Source organism: Prionailurus viverrinus, chromosome C2 (genome assembly GCF_022837055.1).
Source record: "Prionailurus viverrinus isolate Anna chromosome C2, UM_Priviv_1.0, whole genome shotgun sequence".
NCBI classification, from domain to species: Eukaryota; Metazoa; Chordata; class Mammalia; order Carnivora; family Felidae; genus Prionailurus; species Prionailurus viverrinus.
In genome coordinates, this window is record NC_062569.1 from 15,722,462 (window position 1) to 15,740,749 (window position 18,288).

General features: G+C 38.8%; 1 long non-coding RNA gene across 2 annotated transcripts in view; it reads right to left on the reverse strand.

Annotated features, from left to right (window-relative positions):
* Positions 1-679: 679 nt before the first annotated feature.
* Positions 680-18,288, reverse strand: part of LOC125175392 (uncharacterized) — a 31,449-nt gene continuing 13,840 nt past the window's right edge. The window contains exons 3-4 of one of the 2 annotated variants that reach the window (XR_007155769.1): positions 15,503-15,540; positions 680-1,234 (exon numbers count right to left, since the gene is read on the reverse strand). This is a non-coding gene — a long non-coding RNA (uncharacterized LOC125175392). The remainder of the gene's footprint in view (positions 1,235-15,502; positions 15,541-18,288) is intronic. The other variant, XR_007155771.1, reaches the window with a different exon arrangement.

The following is an 18,288-nucleotide window of genomic DNA, read 5'->3' on the forward strand; positions in this document are numbered from 1 at the left end:
TGGAAAAGTTTCTAACTCACAATGGGAGTGTGGGTCAGGGAAGCCTGCTGGGAAGAGACACTGCTAAACTGATATCCAAATATTGACTAGGAATTAGGCAAAAGAAGGATACTGGATAAATTGCAAAAATTTGACTTAGATATGACCATAGCCATTAAGGAAGGCATGGCTGCTCATCTAGCTAGATGCATTAGCTTTGACAAGTACACATCCAAAAAATAAAAATAAGTATCTAAAAACACCCTTGCATTATCATAAGACATCATCATATTTAAAATCACTTGAATTGTGATATTTACAGATGAGATACTGACGTGAACTCATTTCTGGGATATCAGTTTATAAAATCGCCTTTGCTTGGTTTAGGGTCACCAGTCTATCACTTGAGAAGGTCTTAGTTCTCTTACAGACTAAAACTTGTGTTGTCTGGAACCTTAGGTATGAGATCTGAAGCATGTGTTACAAGTTGAGATTCAGATCAAAACCACAGAGTTCCTAACTCTTTTTGTCTTAAATCATTTATTAATTACTATTTTTATTACATAATGGATGCAACCCTGAAAGAACAAATACATTGTAAAGGTTGATGCACAATTAGAATAACATTGTGAAGCAACCAAAAGTTAGGTAGCAAAAAATACTGTTATTGATTCCTTTACTTCAGTTTGCACATAAGAGAGAAAACATTGGTTCTGCTTTAGTTTATTTCAGCATCTAACTGGGAATGGCATCTTCTATCAGCGTTGAGAGCTGATCTGTTAGCTGAATCTCAGTTCCCTAGGGAACTGCCCAGTTGACATACAGTTCTTTTCTTAAGTGAAAAAGAACTAGAATGCTTTGGGAAGTAAGAGACACCAAGGAGAAGTAAAAGACAATGACTTCTGCTTTCTGGCTCCTACCCATCTAGAGGGACTACACTTTTCTTTGTGGCAGAGGCAGAAAACAGAGGTCTTGTTTACATAAGTGGATCTTCCATCAAAGAACGAATTGCTCTTTTTGCAGTGGTAAAGGAATAATGTTCCAGTTTCTGCTTAAAGAAACAGAGAGCATGCCCTTCTGCAGATAGCATTGTGGCTGTGGGCCGCCCCACTCCATGTTGTTCCATGGCTCAGCTGGTTTCCTTGGTAAATTGGATTGCCCCCAGCAACCCCAACTTCTCAAACTGTTGTCTTTTGCAGAGTTTGCAGGTATAAATCTTTCATATTGAAAGAGGCCAGCATTTTAAATGGAAAACCTAAAAAAAAATCATGAGAATACCTTTACCATTTCAAGTTTCAGGAATTATTTTTCTAATGTTAGTTATTTATTTTTAGAGAGAGTGTGTGTGCACAAGTGGGGGAAGGGCAGAGAGAGAGAGAAAGAAGGGGAGAGAGAATTCAAAGCAAGTTCCACGATATCAGTGCAAAGCCTGACTGAGAGCTCAAACTCGGAAACAGAGATCGTGACCTGAGCCAAAATCAAGAGTAGGACATGGAACCAAGGCACCCATGTGTCCCAAGAATTATTTTTTTGCCTCTGACACTCAAATGATGTTTTCTTAGAATAGTGGTTCTGAACAATTTACAGTTTTCTTGAGTTGTGCTTTTTAAAAAAAGTTAATTTATTTGTTTGTTAATTAATTTTATTTATTTATTTATTTATTTATTTATTTATTTATTTACATACAAGTTGGTTAGCATATAGTGCAATAATGATTTCCGGAATAGATTCCCGTGATTCATCCCCTATGTGTAACACCCAATGCTCATCTCAACAAGTGTCTTCCTTAATTCCCCTTACCCATTTAGTCCATCCCACCACCCAAAACCCCTCCAGAAACCCTCAGTTTGTTCTCTGTATTTAAGAGTCTCTTATGTTTTGTCCCCTTGCCTGTTATTATATTATTTTTGCTTCCCTTTCCTTATGTTCATCTGTTTTGTATCTTAAATTCCACATATGAGTGAAGTCATATGATATCTGTCTTTCTCTGACTAATTTTGCTTACCATAACATCCTCTAGTTCCATCCACATAGTTGCAAATGGCAAGATTTCATTCTTTTTGATTGCCGAGTAATACTCCATTGTATATATGTACCACATCTTCTTTATCCATTCATTTGGGCTTTTTCCATACTTTGGCTCTTGTTGATAGTGCCGCTATAAACATTGGGGCATCTGTGCCCTTTCAAAACAGCAAACCTGTTTCCCTTGGATAAATACCTAGTAGTGCAATTGCTGGATGGTAAGATAGTTCTATTTTTAATATTTTGAGGAACCTCCATACTGTTTTCCAGAGTGGCTGCACCAGTTTGCATTCCCACCAATAGTGCAAAAGCATTCCCCTTTCTCCACATCCTCGCCAGCATCTGTTGTTGCCCAAGTTGTTAATTTTAGCCATTCTCAACAGTTTACATTTTTAAGTTACCTGGGGCACTTAAAAAAAAATAACCGTGCCTGGGTCCTTTGCCCAGAGATTGTTATTAGCTGATCTTGGAGTGATCTGCTTCCATCTTTATATCTCGGACATGATCAACCACCAACCATATCATATAATGGAGTTGAGGGAGTGGTATGTCTAAAACAGAACTCAGAGTACTTGGCTTTAGTTGCAGACTACCACCTTCTACCCACGTGGCCGTCTTAGCATCCTCGAGCCTCACTTTTCCCATCTAAAAAATGAGAATAACAATATCTCCTTGTTCTTGGAGTCCACATTTGTGTGTCAAAGTAAAAAATATATATAGTTTTTAAAATACTTTGAAAGTGTGCTTTAAACTGTAATGGATGTGATACTTAAGAATATGGGTGAAAATTCAGGTATTTTAAAAACTGTACTATTTGTTATTTTTAACTGCCATCTATTCATCTGTTTGATCTTAGGACCATGGGCAGGAGGCCCAGACTCATTTCCACACATGATCTGATCCAGGCCAATCAGAGGATCCTTCACTAAAAGGATGGAGAATTTCTGTGGTCAGGTTTCCGTTCAGGTGCAGAGGCAGAACCGAGACCTGTGTGCCCTGAGATCTTGTCCTGGCCTTGACCCCAGTCTGTAGAGGTGCCCGTATTTCCAAGCTTCATTCTCACTTCATCATCATCATCTTCTTTTTTTTTTCTTTTCTGTTACACAGTTGCCACTACTCTCCTTTACAGGAAACTGAAATGATTCAGCCTTGACCTTTAGCAAAGGGCTCATTTCCTTGACACATCCTCAAAGACCCGTGTTCCCTGTAGGCTCAGGCTGTCTGAGAAGGACAGGGAGGGCTGCTACTCCCCCACCCATCACACTGCTGGCTGACCTGACTTGGCTTCATTTCTTTCTTCTTCATGGGCTCCTCTGAATGTAATCCTTCATAGTGTGCCTTCATTTAAACTGCCCAGGAAGAGAGATAATGATGTCTTGGAGGCAGAGAGCAGGAGAAATCAGGAGTTTTCCTGGTGTGTTAAGCATTCCATCAGGGAAAAAAGGCTATGGATGTGATAGAGCAACCAGTGTGCTCCTGGTTCCAGCCTTGGATCCATCATTGTGTGACCTTGGATGAGTAATTTAACCTCTTTGGGTCACAATATCAACATCCGTGGATGGGGCTCCTAAGTGTATTGTGTCAAACAATTAAGAATGTTATAAGTTAAATACTTTGTAGATACTAGAAATTTTTTTTATACCAGAAACTTTAAAATGTTGAATAATGATGATGAAGAGGAGGATAAGGAAGAAACTGGGCTGTGCACTTAGACTGAAGAATTTTTGTGTGTTTGTTTTAATTCCTGTAGCTACTTCAGATGGCCTAGAAGCAAATGCTTTTTTGAATCAATATTCAGTGCCCATATTCACTCAGGAGATAATAGAGCACAGAGCTGTGGGTTGCTAGGAACTTTCCTATTAGTGAATCTTTTGTTCTTCTAAGAAAAGGAATTTATTTTGCATCAAAGAGAATTTATAATTAGTAGGCTGTGGTCCTTTTGCTTGAGGAAAGTGTTTCTCTTTCTCATCATTCTGTTGCATGTGTGTGCACATGAGTATACACACATATACACGGGTTAATTAATGCTAAATCTATCATCAGTAAAAAAAAAAAAGGCAAACAGCTTCAGCACCTTCTATGCAAAAACTGCTTATTGTTACCCAGCACAACACATTATTATGAACTTTTTATCACACAAAAGCTTTGTTTTATCTGTTATGAAGCTCTGTTTGGAGAATTAACAAAAGAACATGTCCTCAATTTTCAGCTTCTATAAGTTAAAGCATAGTTTTTGTCGATTCTGATGCCAACCTGGAAAGAATATATCATATATTTTCCACTGGGCAAGACACGCACTGCAAAAATCTATCAGAATTTGATAACAAGAATGTGTGGTGAGGTTATTAGTGATGAACTACTCCACCTCCCCTCATATTCGCCTGGGTCAAACCTGTATGGATTCTGGTTGTTGTTCGAGAAGACGGTGTTATAGTTACAGAGCAGACATTGTTCAAAGCGTGGGTACTTCGAGAAAGTGCCCGCAGGGTTCTTTTGTCTGAACTTAAACAGAGGGTGAGGTAGGGTATTAGGAATTAGGATGTGTGGAGTTTTCTTAGGACAAGGTTAGTATCTGGATGACCCTGGGGAGGGAAAAGAGGCTTAGAGATAGCATATGAGAGATCATGGGGGCTAAGCTGGCCCAACATTATGCAAGAAGCTGAGAGTTCATGAAGGCACAAAACAGAAGTACTTGAAGTCTTAGATTGCTTTTCCAGGTGTGTCTGTGTCCTTATCTAGGCATGATAGCTAATGTTCCTGACAGATGAATTTGACTTCTATTGTCTTGGAGGCCTTGGGCAAGTCACTTAAAGCTGCAGTTTCAAAGGTGAGACGATAGTACCTACAGGGCCGGCATATATGATGTGACAGGAGAGTTCCTGAAGGTTATATCTAATTCAAAATGCACAGAATTCAAGACTAATCCTGAAAAGTGAGGCAAGGCATTGATTAAGCCTGGAGCCAGGCTACCTGAATTGAAATTCTGCTTCTGCTACTAACCTTTACTTTATCTGCAAAATGGGGATAATAATAGTTCTACCACATAGGATTTTGTTGGAAAAATAAAGGGGATATTGCCTATGAAGTGCTTAGTTAGTAGTAGCTTTCATAAATATTCATACATATTCATAAGTATTTCATACTTGCTTTCAATAAGTATTAACTTTCATTCTAACAATTATGATTTTCTAGCAAAATTGGTACATGTGACCAAAGTATAAATACTATTTAAAACTATCTAGGCTTGTCATTTAAATTAGGCAGCTCTTCATACTTTTAAAACTTGAGAGTCATTTACTATATTTGAAATTTTGTAAATAAAGTGAGGCTGTGTTGATATTTTTATATTAAGTGATTTCAAATTTGCATAATTTAAATTTGCATGACTCTAATTTTCATAAAATGTGACTAGCCCTGGATCTCACTGGGCTGTCATGAGCATTAAATATGCTAATGTACACCAGTCTGACTTAGCTCAAGGCCTGGAATTATTAATAATGATGATCTCCAGGCAGTGAGAACCAAGATTGGGCAATTGGGATAGAAAAAAGTGACTGTTTCTCCACTATAACTTGCAATAATTCACCTAATAATTGACTCTCCTTCTGTTCCAGCACAGAACTGATTTGTTAGGAGCATGAGGGAGGGACTTGATAATTATTGTCTACAGATCTCCATGCCGGGGGGTGTTTCAGAAAACTAGGGCAAATTTATGAACTCCATCAGACTCTCTTCAAATTCCACATCAAGGGATTGAGGACATATAGGATGTTTTCTCTTCTCTAATACTTAAACAAAAAAGCATGCAAAATTGTAGATCTTAAGAGGAAAGTGTCTTAGTATGTAGTGAAAAATCCTCAGGACTCCTGCTTTGTATCCTGTACTGCCCCTGATCAATTACGATATCAGGTTTTAGTGTAGACTCCAAAATCAATTTATTGTGGACAAAAGTCTGCTTTAGGTTTATGACAGACTCCAAAGGGAATCTGTCTGTCTCTCCAGAATTAAATTTTATCTATCTATTTATCTACCTATCTATCATCTATTCTTTATTTGTTTATCCATTTATCTACCAAACATATATTGAGATTTTACTATATGTTAAGCACTGTGTTAAGTTTTGGAGAAAAAGAAAAACAAGGGACTGGGTTGCAGACTTTAAGCACACGCAGTCCAGAGTGGGAAGAATTGATTGGCACTTACAATAGAAGGTAATAGTAAGTTCAGTGATAAGGGATGCTAACTCAGCCTTGGGGATGAAGGAAAGTTAATTGCAAGGAGTTATGTCACAGCTACTGGGAAAACAATGACTTCTGAAAGATCCCAGAAAAATAAGACTTGTAGTGAACTCTCATAGTCAAGTTGGTCTCTAACACTTGCCGTTGGTAAAGATTAAAGCTAAAAATGTATCAGGTCTGCAAAGAACCAAACATTAGCCCATGTTCAAGTTCAGATTGTATTTTAAAAACAAGCGGGCAACAATTTGTGAGGAAAACTGCAACCACAAGATAGCAAAACCAAAAGTGACAAGGACAGTGAAAATCATATTAATTCAAAGCCCAGCAGTACCTAGAAAATGTCATGGAAATTAATTCTGGTTCTTTCCCTAATTTTGAGTCTAGAAACTGAACTTGGTTTGCATAATTTTGGAAGAAAAACAACTACCCTATAGTTATTTGTTCATCTATTTGCTCAGTAAATATCTTTTTTATCACTACTATGTGCTAGATTTTTGCTGGGGATACAGCCATAGTCAAGATAGTCAAGAAGGGTGTGGTTAATGCTAACCAAAGTGGTCTAGGATACCAAACCACTTATCATATTGTATTAATATAATGATACAAGTTGTTTACCTTGAGTGTGGAAGTAAGACATTGGGAGAGAACTCAGGGACCTGTGTAGGTGATCCTTGAGTGCAGATGGAATAGAAAACTGGCTGACCCAGGTTAGGTTAGTGTGATTAGTAAATCATGGCTTATTGGCAAGGATAGGAACACAAGATGTTGGAAGAGTCTTGGGTGAGTTGTGTTCAAATCAGGACATCTGAACAGACTGCTTCTTAAATATGGTTGATTTTATTTTCTCAGAGTAGGGAGAACAAAGGAGGCAGCTAACAGGGAAGTACCCCCAAACACTTGATCATGATATTAATCATCTTACGTCCTCAACTATACCTTGAGCAATGAGTTTCATTATCTAGATAACTTCCCCTTCTAAAGGATCTGAGGCTTTCTGCTAATTTCTGACTTATTGAAACATAGGGACATTCTATTTAAAAACAACCTAAGGCAATGGTAAAATGTAAACATCTATGTAGTTTTTATGAGAACAGCTTTTTTTTATAATTGTTAAGATCTCTCTGAAAATGACTTCTCAATTTGGAGGCCTAACGATATGTTTGATTTCCTGGCCACACTGGGAGTGTCCCCCCTCTACCACCACCCCCCCCCCCAGACTCTTGGCCAAGGGATCTAAAGAGGGATTCTCAGACCAAAGGATATAATAGAAGACAACCTTGCAAACAAATTTCTGATGCCATGTTTCATTAATACCTTTCAATGGCAGCAGAAAGGAGTGGTGTCAGAGTGTAATTTCACTTACAAAGTCAAGCAGAAAATGAATTTCTCATCGTGGGAGTCTGTACGGGTGAGCATGACTGTTTGGAAGCCAGCTTCTGAAATCACGGGAGCCAGTTCAGGGGAGCATTAAATTACCACAAAAAGGAAAACAATTTGCATCATTGAACTGTAATAGGAGTGGGGGAGGATTTTACATGACACGCAACCGTTTTAAAAGTTGTTTTGTAAAAGACAACTTTAGAGTTGTTATCATATTACACGAATTCTAATTTCCTGGATCACCATTGGTGTCCAATTAATGATCAGTCAGGTCTTAAAAAATACGTGAGAATATTTCTGTTAGTGATGAGGAGGTGATTAATAATAACTGAAAATTGGTACACACTCCGGGTCTCACAAGATGTACCGAAGACCAGGCTGAACTCTACCTGAGGTTCTTGATGGTAGAAAGACTTCTTTATGGAATACCCCACGAAGAAGATTTTGGATTTGGGATCTTACTCTTCCAGGTTATAATCTCAACTCTGCCATTTACTGGCTGTATGCCCCAGGAGAGCTTGCCAAACACTTTGAGCCTCAATTTTCTTACCCGGAAAATGGAAAAAAGAATATCTATCTTATAATTTTGAAGTTAAGATAAATGAGGTGGCATTTATAAAATATTAACACAGTGCCTTACTGACAAATGATGCCTATTTACCTCCTGTGGTGTCTTTTCACATATATTATAAGGGTCAGGTCTACCACTTATTAAATTAGGTGCTTCAACAGGTGAGTCCCTGGGAATCAAGGCAAATGGCTTAGGAAGCATCTTCATTACTTCAAGGACAGGGCATGAAAAAAGTAGAATGATCAAAGTCAAGAGCAAAGAATGTGAAAATAAGATAGATTGAGAATGTAACACATTAACGTTCCATTGAGATTCATTACTGTGACTTTTGCAAAGCTGATCTTGACCACATAATTTGAATCATGAGACTTAATGACCATCTTCACAAAGTTCCTAGATTCTTAAACTGTATTGAATATCACTGGATGGTAAGTTTCTCCCTTTGTCTGATGACAAAGGTATATGGGTTTCCAGATTTCGGATGTCCTTTTCTTGGACTTGCTTTCCCCAAGTGGTCTGACAAAATAATGTTCCAATAACTCCAGTTATATTCTGCCTTGTCTTATTTGATTAGGTTGTTTTACTCTCTATTGCAAGTCACAAAATATAGGCCAAAAAATAATGGCCTCCCCGTAATTTTTTTCTCCACATATACAGTCATGGTGATCTGAAGCAACAAAAATAATCGAAGAATGATGATTCTGTGTGTAAAACCTTCAAATGGATATACTAAGAATAAGATTCAAGCTTCTTTTAATGGACTTAGTAAGGCTCCTATCTACCTCTGACCTCATCATCTCCCATTCTCTCCTTCAGTCACCATGCTCTAGCAATGTTGGCTTTTCTGCCCCTAGATTATAGTCACCAGCCTTGTTCCGGCCTCAGACTCTTTGCTTCACAATCTGTGCTCTTCCCAGAGGCTGGCATGACTGGCTGTTTGTAGTTATTCATTTCCTAGTACAAGGATTTATGCCTCAGAAAGACCTTCTTTAATCTGAAGTAGTCAGCCTTTCTTTCATTCCGTTATGTCTTCTTCTTAGGATGTATCAGTATATGAACATGTTTATTATTTATTTATTTGAGAGTGAGAGAGAGTGTGTGCGTGTGTGCAAGTGGGGAAAGGGCAGAGGGAGAGAGAGAGAATCTTAAGAAGACTCCACGCCTGATGCTGGGCTTGATCCCTTGACCCTGGGATCATAACCTGAGCCGAAATCAAGAATCAGAGGCTCAACTGACTGAGTCACCCAGGCACCCCTATATAAACTTATTTGTACTATTGATTTGTTTTCTTTAGACCATCCGTCTCCATCCCTCTCCCTCCACACTAAACACAAGTTCCATAAAGGGAGGACATCCGTCTCCACTGCTTAGAGCAGCACATATCACTTAATGAATGAATGAAATGGATGAATTTTTCTCTATTGTAAACTACTGCTGGCGGTTCTGTCTTCAGAACTGGTTCATAAACACATAAATCAAAAATAGTTTAGTGGAAGAATAGAAAACCAACTAGCTACCCCAAAGTTGTCCTCTTCTCCCCAGCAGTGATAAATGAATGGGCTCTGGAGTAAGAATCAGAGGATCTGGCTTCCAGCCAGTGAATTACCTGTTTACCCCTTAGGCAAGCTATTTCACTTCTCCATGCTTCTGCTTCTTCATGTATTAATGAGGAAGTAGATAATTTCTTTTTTTTTTAATGTTTATTTTTTTTTGACAGACAGAGCATGAGCAGGGTGGGGAAGGGGGAGCCGCAGAGAGACAGGGAGACACAGAATCCGAAGCAGGCTCCAGGTTCTGAGCTGTCAGCACAGAGCCCGACGAGCCTGGGGCTCGAACACCCAGACCGCGAGATCATAACCTGAGCCGAAGTCAGGCACTCAACCAACTGAGCCACCCAGGCGCCCCGGAAGTAGATAATTTCTAAGGTGTTTTCTATTCTCGACATCTTATGATTTTTAATGAAAATGCTGGAATTTGGCAGTCTGATGTCATGGCAGATATTTATAAATTTTGTATGACAACATGGATGGACTTTGAGGGAATTATAGTAAGTGAAATAAGTCAGAGAAAGGCAAATACTGTATAATTTCACTTGTATGTAGAATCTAAAACAAAAATAAAAAATAAAAACAAAAACAAAGAACCAAGACTCATAGAACACATTGGTGATTGCCAGAGGTGGAGGATGGAGGTTGGACAAAATGAGTGAAGGTGATCAAAAAGTACAAACTTCCAGCTGTAAAATAAATGAGCCATAGGGATATAATGCACAGCATGGTGACTATAGTTAATATTACATATTAATAATAGTATTGCATATTTGAAAGTTGCCAAGAGAGTAGATCTCAAAAGTTCTCATCACAAGAAAAAAAATGTAACTATGAAAAGTGATGGATGTTAGTTAGATATATTGTGGTGATCATTTCACAATAAATACAAATATCAAATCATTGTGTCTTATACCTGAAACCAGCATAACGTTATATGTCAATTATACTTCAGTAAAAATATTACCTGTGAATGTTGTATATGCTGGTCTTATATTAACATATCTCACAATTTCTAAGAAAAAAAAATTTAATGCTTGCATGAGATTGAAGTTAATGGATAGATTAGCTATTGTTGAAATCTCTGGAGGTGCCTGGGTAGCTCAGTTGGTTAAGCGTCCAACTCTTAGTTCTGGTTCGGGTCATGATCTCATGGCTTTGTGGGTTCAAGCCCTGCATTAGTGCAGAGCCTGTTTGAGATTCTCTCTTTCCTCTCTCTCTCTGCCCTCCCCTACTCGTCTCTGTCTCTCTCAAAATAAATCAATAAACTTGAAAAAAAAGAAATCTCTGAACTTTGCTATGGGTTTATGTCACAAGAGTTTCTTACAAATTTCTAAGTACCAGAATGAGAGATAGGCAACATCTTCTGCCCAGAGGAGACAATCAGACCTCACAGGTAGTGTCTGGAATTTTCATTACACTTATCCAAATAGCACTGTAACTTACAGCCATATTGCTTACAGAAGGTGGAGACAAAAGTGCTAGTTAATAAAAAGCAGTCTTTCCACTTTTCAACGGACTCCTCTAACACTACGTAGGTAAACCTATAAAAAGATATGAACGATTCTAATACAGTCTACACGGCAGGGTTCTAATTGCACTTCTACTGATAAGTAGTTGTATGTCCTTTGACACTTTGGGCTGTGGTGAACTCATTTTTGAAATAATCTCACAGACCGTACAAATTCCCTGATATTGTAATTCCAACTTCTAATTTCTCTGAGTAAATATCTACAATAAGCAAAAATCATGGAAATATATGCATAGAAATCTATTAAAGAGAAGAAACTGGTCAAAGAGAAAAGAAATTACATCTAAATGTATTTGTTAAGTATACCAGCCTTCTGCAGGTGGAGGAGAGGCTGAGAGACTATAGCAGGTGTTTTTCCTGCCTCTCATGAGAGGAAATTTAGTGCAGGGCAGCCAGAATGCAAAATCATTATTATGGGCCAATTGTTCAGTGACTTGTATAAAATGAGTTGGTTATTTGTCCTAAGGAGTGATCTCTACAGTAAAGGATACAAAGGGGTGCCTGGGTGGCTCAGTTGGTTAAGCGTCCAACACTTGACTTTTGATTTCGGCTCAGGTCATGATCTCAGGGTCGTGAGATCTCTGGGTCATGAGATCGAGCCCCGTGTTGGGGTCTGTGCTCAGTGTGGAGCCTACTTAAGATTCTATCTCCCTCTGCCCCTCCCCTGCTTGAGCTCTCTCTCTCTCTCTCCCTCTCTCCTCTCTCTCAGAAAAAAATACAAATACAAATGAATAAAGGAAATAAGGAAGGAAGAAAGGAAGAAAGAGATATAATGAACAATACTGTCAAAATTGGGAAGCCTATACCTTTGAAAGATAAATATACCTCTAGCTTTATGAGGAACGCAGCAGGGATCCACTGACGATTATAGAAAAAGTAATGTGATTAGATTAAAATCTTAACTCTTTCCAGACAGGAAAAAAATATTTAATTGAGTTTTTCCTCTCGTAGCCATTTATTTTTAACATAATGAACTATTCCACATCTTCATTTTTGTTACCTTCTTTTCTGTTTGCTTTTCCCTTTCTTCTTTCCTATCTCCTGCTTGCATAAAGATGCTGATCTTCTACCCCTTCTATTCCATTTCTTATGTTAAAGATAGTCTTTGTAATTCAAATCTTCTGTTGGTTACTTTTAAATTTTTATCCCTACACTCATGAAAAATAGATTTAGAGCCATGTGTATATGGGTATACGTATCCATGTCAGGTTTGTAATAGTCAAGAAAACTCAGTGAACTTGAAGGTAGAAGGTCAATGCTTTTCTCAATGTTGTGCTTAAGAATAACTTATGGAGGATGGGCTCCTGGGTGGCTCAGTCAGATGAGCTACCGACTTCGCCTCAGGTCATGATTTCTAAGTTCATGAGTTCGAGCCCCATATTGGGCTCTGTGCTGACAGCTCAGAGCCTGGAGGCTGCTTTAGATTCTGTATCTCCCTCTCTCTGCCCCTCCCTCACTCGTGCTCTCTCTCTCTCTCAAAAATAAATAAACATTAAAAAAAAAGAATAACTTATGGAGGAGATGTAGCCTATGGTTATCTTTCAACAGGTTGCTAATAATTTTGAAAGATAAGTTTCTGTTCTTAAGTTCTTATTGTACACACCACTGCATATTAAACTAATTGATTGCCTTGGATGCATAATAAGTAGCTGTGTTGAATATCTATCACTACATAACCAATCACTGCTAAATCTAGTGGCTTAAAAGAGCTATTTTCCTTTGTTATTTAAGCTCATGAATCTGCTACATTTCCTAAATTTGACTGGCTATATTTGTTCTCTGCCATGGGTTTTAGCTGGTCTTTGTGGCATGGGTACGTTACACGTGCCAGATAAACTTTGAGATCTTCCATAGGGAAAGACTTCTTTTGAAACTCTACACAACACACATACATCTGCTACATGACTGCTGATATTACCATGTGGCCTTATTAAAGCAGAAATACCTCCTAACAGGTCACAGTGATGGTGAATGTCTTCCCTTGGCATATGTTCTTTCCATTAGCTTAAGTATCAGATGGCCATAGTTGGCAACTCTATAACTTTTTTCAAAAAGAGCTCATCAAAGAATTCAAGGGTATATATCACTTATATCAAACTTTTTACTTAATAAAGCTCTATCATTTAAAGTTCCTGAATCCTAGGCAGAATTTAGTTTATTTTTAAATAATCAAGCAAATTGGGCACAACAGGAGCTTTTTCTTCACTGCACTTTTCCTAAATAAGTTCTCTGTTTAAATTCTGAGAGTTATTAAGAGCATTTATTTATAAACTGCAAGAAGCATTCACTCACTCTCTCTCTCGCTCCCTCTCTCATTCTCTCATCCTCACTCCCTGTATTATTTCTTATGAACCTGCCCCTCCTTTTCACAAATATTAAGTGCCCCGTTTTACTCCATGACGGAGCATTGCAGTGAAATAATTGGTATTTGTTCTTATTCTAAGACTCTTTTTATATAAAATGTAAATCACAGCATCTTCCTTTTGCTTCCCTAATTTTGCAGTTCAAGCATGAGCAATTAAAGAGAGAAGCTAGAGAAAGCCAATCCTAATATTTTCTTGCACATTTTAGCTGTGTTGCTGATGAAATGTAAAGAATATACTATTTGGAACCTTTATATATACAATAGTCACCTTGTACTATTTCTCTTACCATACTCTACAAGTAGTTCAAATGAGCAAAAGAAATTGGAATTTAAGGGAAAATAAGCACACCGAGATTAACCACCCTCCCCTGGCATATACGAGCCACTTGGCTACTGTTAATGTAGCCTTAATCCATCCATGCCACGGTGAGAGACCATATGCCTGCTAAAAACCATAACAGTGAATGATTTGTCTTAGTCGCAACATTTTTGATGAAAAAAAATTTTCTATATTTCGTGACTTAGGTAATCTTTATAAAGCATAACTAAAATTTCCATATTAATTTGTTTTCATATTTATAACTCTTGCAAATCCACTGTTTCCCTCAGATGAAACAATTTCTTTATTCTTTTGATGGGCCAAATCTGAATCAAATTGAAAACAGGCAACTTCCTCCTTTGCTTGATATAGAATAAAATCACATTCTTCTGTTGAGATTCTTGGTTAAAAACATGGTAAGCTTTTGATTGTGGTGGAAAAGGAGGCACTTCAAAGCATTGCTTCTGACCTGGGTCTTGGTTGTCATTGTTTGCAATCTCTACTGAACACATAGGTATATGTGTACATATGGTCACACTACTTTTATATTCTAGGCTCACGCTTCATGAGGTACACCTTCATTTTGGTGAACTAAGAACAGTTTTTGTAAATCTCTGGGTCCCTCTTCTTGGCCCTTAGTGTTTCTTAAATCTTTGACTTTTCAGATGGTAGAGTTGCTCTGGTCCACTATTCTGTGTGACTCTTTCTAGGACCCACTGCTGAAGTAGATGTTGAAATTATTAATGTTTTTAGGTGAAAAAAAAAGCACTTTGTCACCAAATATGCCAGGTTCGTGCAGATTAAATGAAACTATGTGTTGCTGATTCAATTAAAAAAAAAAAAAGCCTGCTTCTACAGAAATGTGAAGTGCTTTTATGTCTTGAACATGATTTTGCAGGAGAAATCAGACTCTTTCCTTTGGGTCTTTATTCTTCCTTCATATAAAAATGAAATTTCTTTGCAGAGAAGCCACATATCCCTGACAGTACAACCTGAGATCACGCTCTTAGAGAAACTAGAAGGACTGCGAGGCTCAGGATCGCGTTGACCATGTTAGCCAGTACTTTATTTGTTGTTTAATGTTTTTTAATGTTTATTTATTTTTGAGAGAGACAGAGAGAGAGAGAGAATGTGAGCAGGAGAGGGGCAGAGAGAGAGGGAGACACAGAATCCGAAGCAGGCTCCAGGCTCTGAGCTGTCAGCACAGAGCCTGATGCAGGGCTTGAACTCACAAACAGTGAGATCATGACCTGAGCTGAAGTGGGTCATGCAATCCCACTAAAATTACATAACAGGAATAAACAAGAAAGGAATAAGAGTACAGGGGCAAAGAGAATTGGAGAGGAGAACAGCAGTACACGGAATCTGGCTTCAGCGGGAAGAGTGATAACTAACATGGCAGAGGAAGCTGCAACCTAAAAGCACACGAGATGGATACTAAGGAGAGTTACTGTCCCGTGCTCCACCCTGGAAAGTCCCAGTGCACCATGAATGAAGGCATGGGCCGAAAGGGGGATATTAGTTAAATTAACGTATAAGGTGCTTACCATTTTCACCGCCCGCAAGCATCTCTTCCCATCCATCCCTGAGAAAAAATGGAAGTTTATTGGCAGGAAAAATGGAAACAGAGAGTCCTGGGGGCATTGAGACACCCAGCATGGGTAAAGTCAGAGGTGAAATACCAAAATCAAAACAAGGAGATTGTGGGGCGCCTGGGTGGCTCAGCCGGTTAAATGACCGATTCTTTTTTTTTTTTAATTTTTTAATGTTTGTTTGTTTGTTTATTTATTTATTTATTTATTTATTTTAGAGAGAGAGGAGAGACAGAGTGTGAGCAGGGAAGAGGCAGAGAGAGAGGAAGACACAGAATCTGAAGCAGGTTCCAGGCTCTGAGCAGTTAGTACAGAGCCTGACACGGGACTTGAACTCACGGACCACGAGATTATGACCTGAGCCAAAGTCGGATGTTTAACCGACTGAGCCACCCAGGTGCCCCAAGTTTCTGATTCTTGATTTTGGCTCAGGTCATGATCTCATGATTTGTGAGATGGAGCCCTCCTGTGGGGGCTCTGGGCTGACAGCGTGGGGCCTGCTTGGATTCTTTCTCTCCTTCTCTCTCTCTGCCCCTCCCCTGATTATGCTCTCTTTCTCTCAAAATAAACAAACCTTTAAAAAAAGGATATTGTATTATATTATGAGACTATCAATAAGCCTTCCTTTCTGTCCTCAGGATACCAGTACCAAGGCTTATAATTGCCAGGAAACTCATGGGTCTCCCAGTAAAGATCTACAGGTAATAACATTTGGAGTGCCATAATGAAAAGGCTACCTGTGCATGGTGGGCTGACATTGGTATGAAATCTGCTCTGTAGGAGACCTTTGGCAATATACTTTCACTGGTTAGGGCTTTTTGGCACAGCCACTAAAAGTGTCAATTTTATCACTGAAGTCAAGGAATGCTGATTCATTCCCTTTGGAAAAATTAAATCTCTGAACAATTGCAGAGTGGATGAGCAACGTTTCCATAATGTCTTTGTTTGAGTCCCCCAGAAGCAAACCGTGAGACAGGGATTAAGGAATAAAAAGCCTACTTGAAAGGTGATCCCAAAGAATATGAGAAGGGGAATGAACTCAGAGGAGGAAGGCAGCCAATAAAGTGCTCAATAACAGTCCAGTTACCACTGTCTATACGTGGAGCTTAATCCTTCTGTGGACCACGGGAGTCAGGGTACAATACACCTCACAGTCATCCCTCCGAGGGGTGAGTGAGCTGGGATATTCATGCAATGATTCCAACTTTGCATTGTTGGAGGGCAGCTCTGGGGAGTATTAACTCCTTGGCACTTGCAAACTGCCACATAGGCAACAAAGAGAGTTCCAAGAACCAGGGAGAGTCTTCAAGTAAAGCAATGATGCTGATGGAAGTCTGGTAGGTACGCAATGGGTGGAAAGTGCTAGAGAATTTGGGTGGGGCACCAACAGCATCTGCTACACTTAAAGAATTACTAATCTTCTTAAATTTGCTACCTGGATTATAATGTATTTGGGACCCATGTAATTAAAGACCATAGTAATACATAAAAGCCTTCTTTATATTATTTGTTTATTTTTCTAAATAAGTAGATAATTTTTGTACATGAATCTTGAATCTACTCAAGTTTCATGGAAAAGACTGATTTTAATTATTTTTTAAGAGATTGTCCCCAAGAACATTTGAAAGTATATTTTAATCAACGTGGTAGTAAACTTTCTTTTCTCTTAAGTGGATCCCATTTTTATTTCCAGAAAAAATGATATTTAAGGTCAAAGATGGTGAAACTTTTATAAACTGAGGTATATTCTAAGGGTCAAATACAACTAGAGGAGAAAAGGAACATACTTCACTAATAATGGGCCAAGAAAAGTACACAGAGGAAGAATCAGTTAAAAACCTTTAGCTGCTTGGGGTGCCTGGGTGGCTCAGTTGATTGAGCTACCGACTTTGGCTCAGGTCATGATCTTGTGGGTCGTGAGTTCTGGCCTGCATCAGGCTCTGTGCTGAAGGTGCAGGGCTTGCTTGGGATTCTTTCTCTCTCACCCTTTCTCTGTCGCTCTTCCCATTGTGCTTTTTCTTTCTCTCAAAATAAAATAAAAAAAATGTATTAAAAACCTTTGCTACTGGGGCGCCTGGGTGGCTCAGTCGGTTAAGCGGTTGACTTCGGCTCAGGTCATGATCTCGCGGTCCGTGAGTTCGAGGCCCACGTCAGGCTCTGTGCTGACAGCTCAGAGCCTGGAGCCTGTTTCGGATTCTTTGTCTCCCTCTCTCTGACCCTCCCCTGTTCATGCTTTGTCTCTCCCTGTCTCAAAAATAAATAAAACGTTAAAAAAAAAAAATTAAAAACCTTTGCTACTTACGGAAACTAAAGCATATTCCTATCTACAGCTCCCTCTAATCTTCAAAGGTGAAGCAAAATCTCCAAAGTCCCCAGACACTGCTGGACAGAGAGAGAGCCATGAAAAGAATGGCGGGGAAGCCTGTGTATTGTGTATGTGTCTCCTTATTCACGAAAGAAAACCCAACCAGTCCACTGGCAAAAGCATTTGGCCACTCCGAGTTCCCTTTGCTCATGAAAAAAAAAATATTTTTTTTGTTGTTTTTAAGGCCAAGAGGCAAACAATGTAACTGGGAAAGATACTGATTTCTTATGGCCCACACATATGTGCGGCACATCAAATTTTCAGCTGACAGTAATACTGTTTTCAGCACATATGCCTCTATTTCTTACCATTAATTACATCCTAGGTATACAAATGGCTTTAATTTTTGTTGGATACCAGCAGAACAAACATTTCT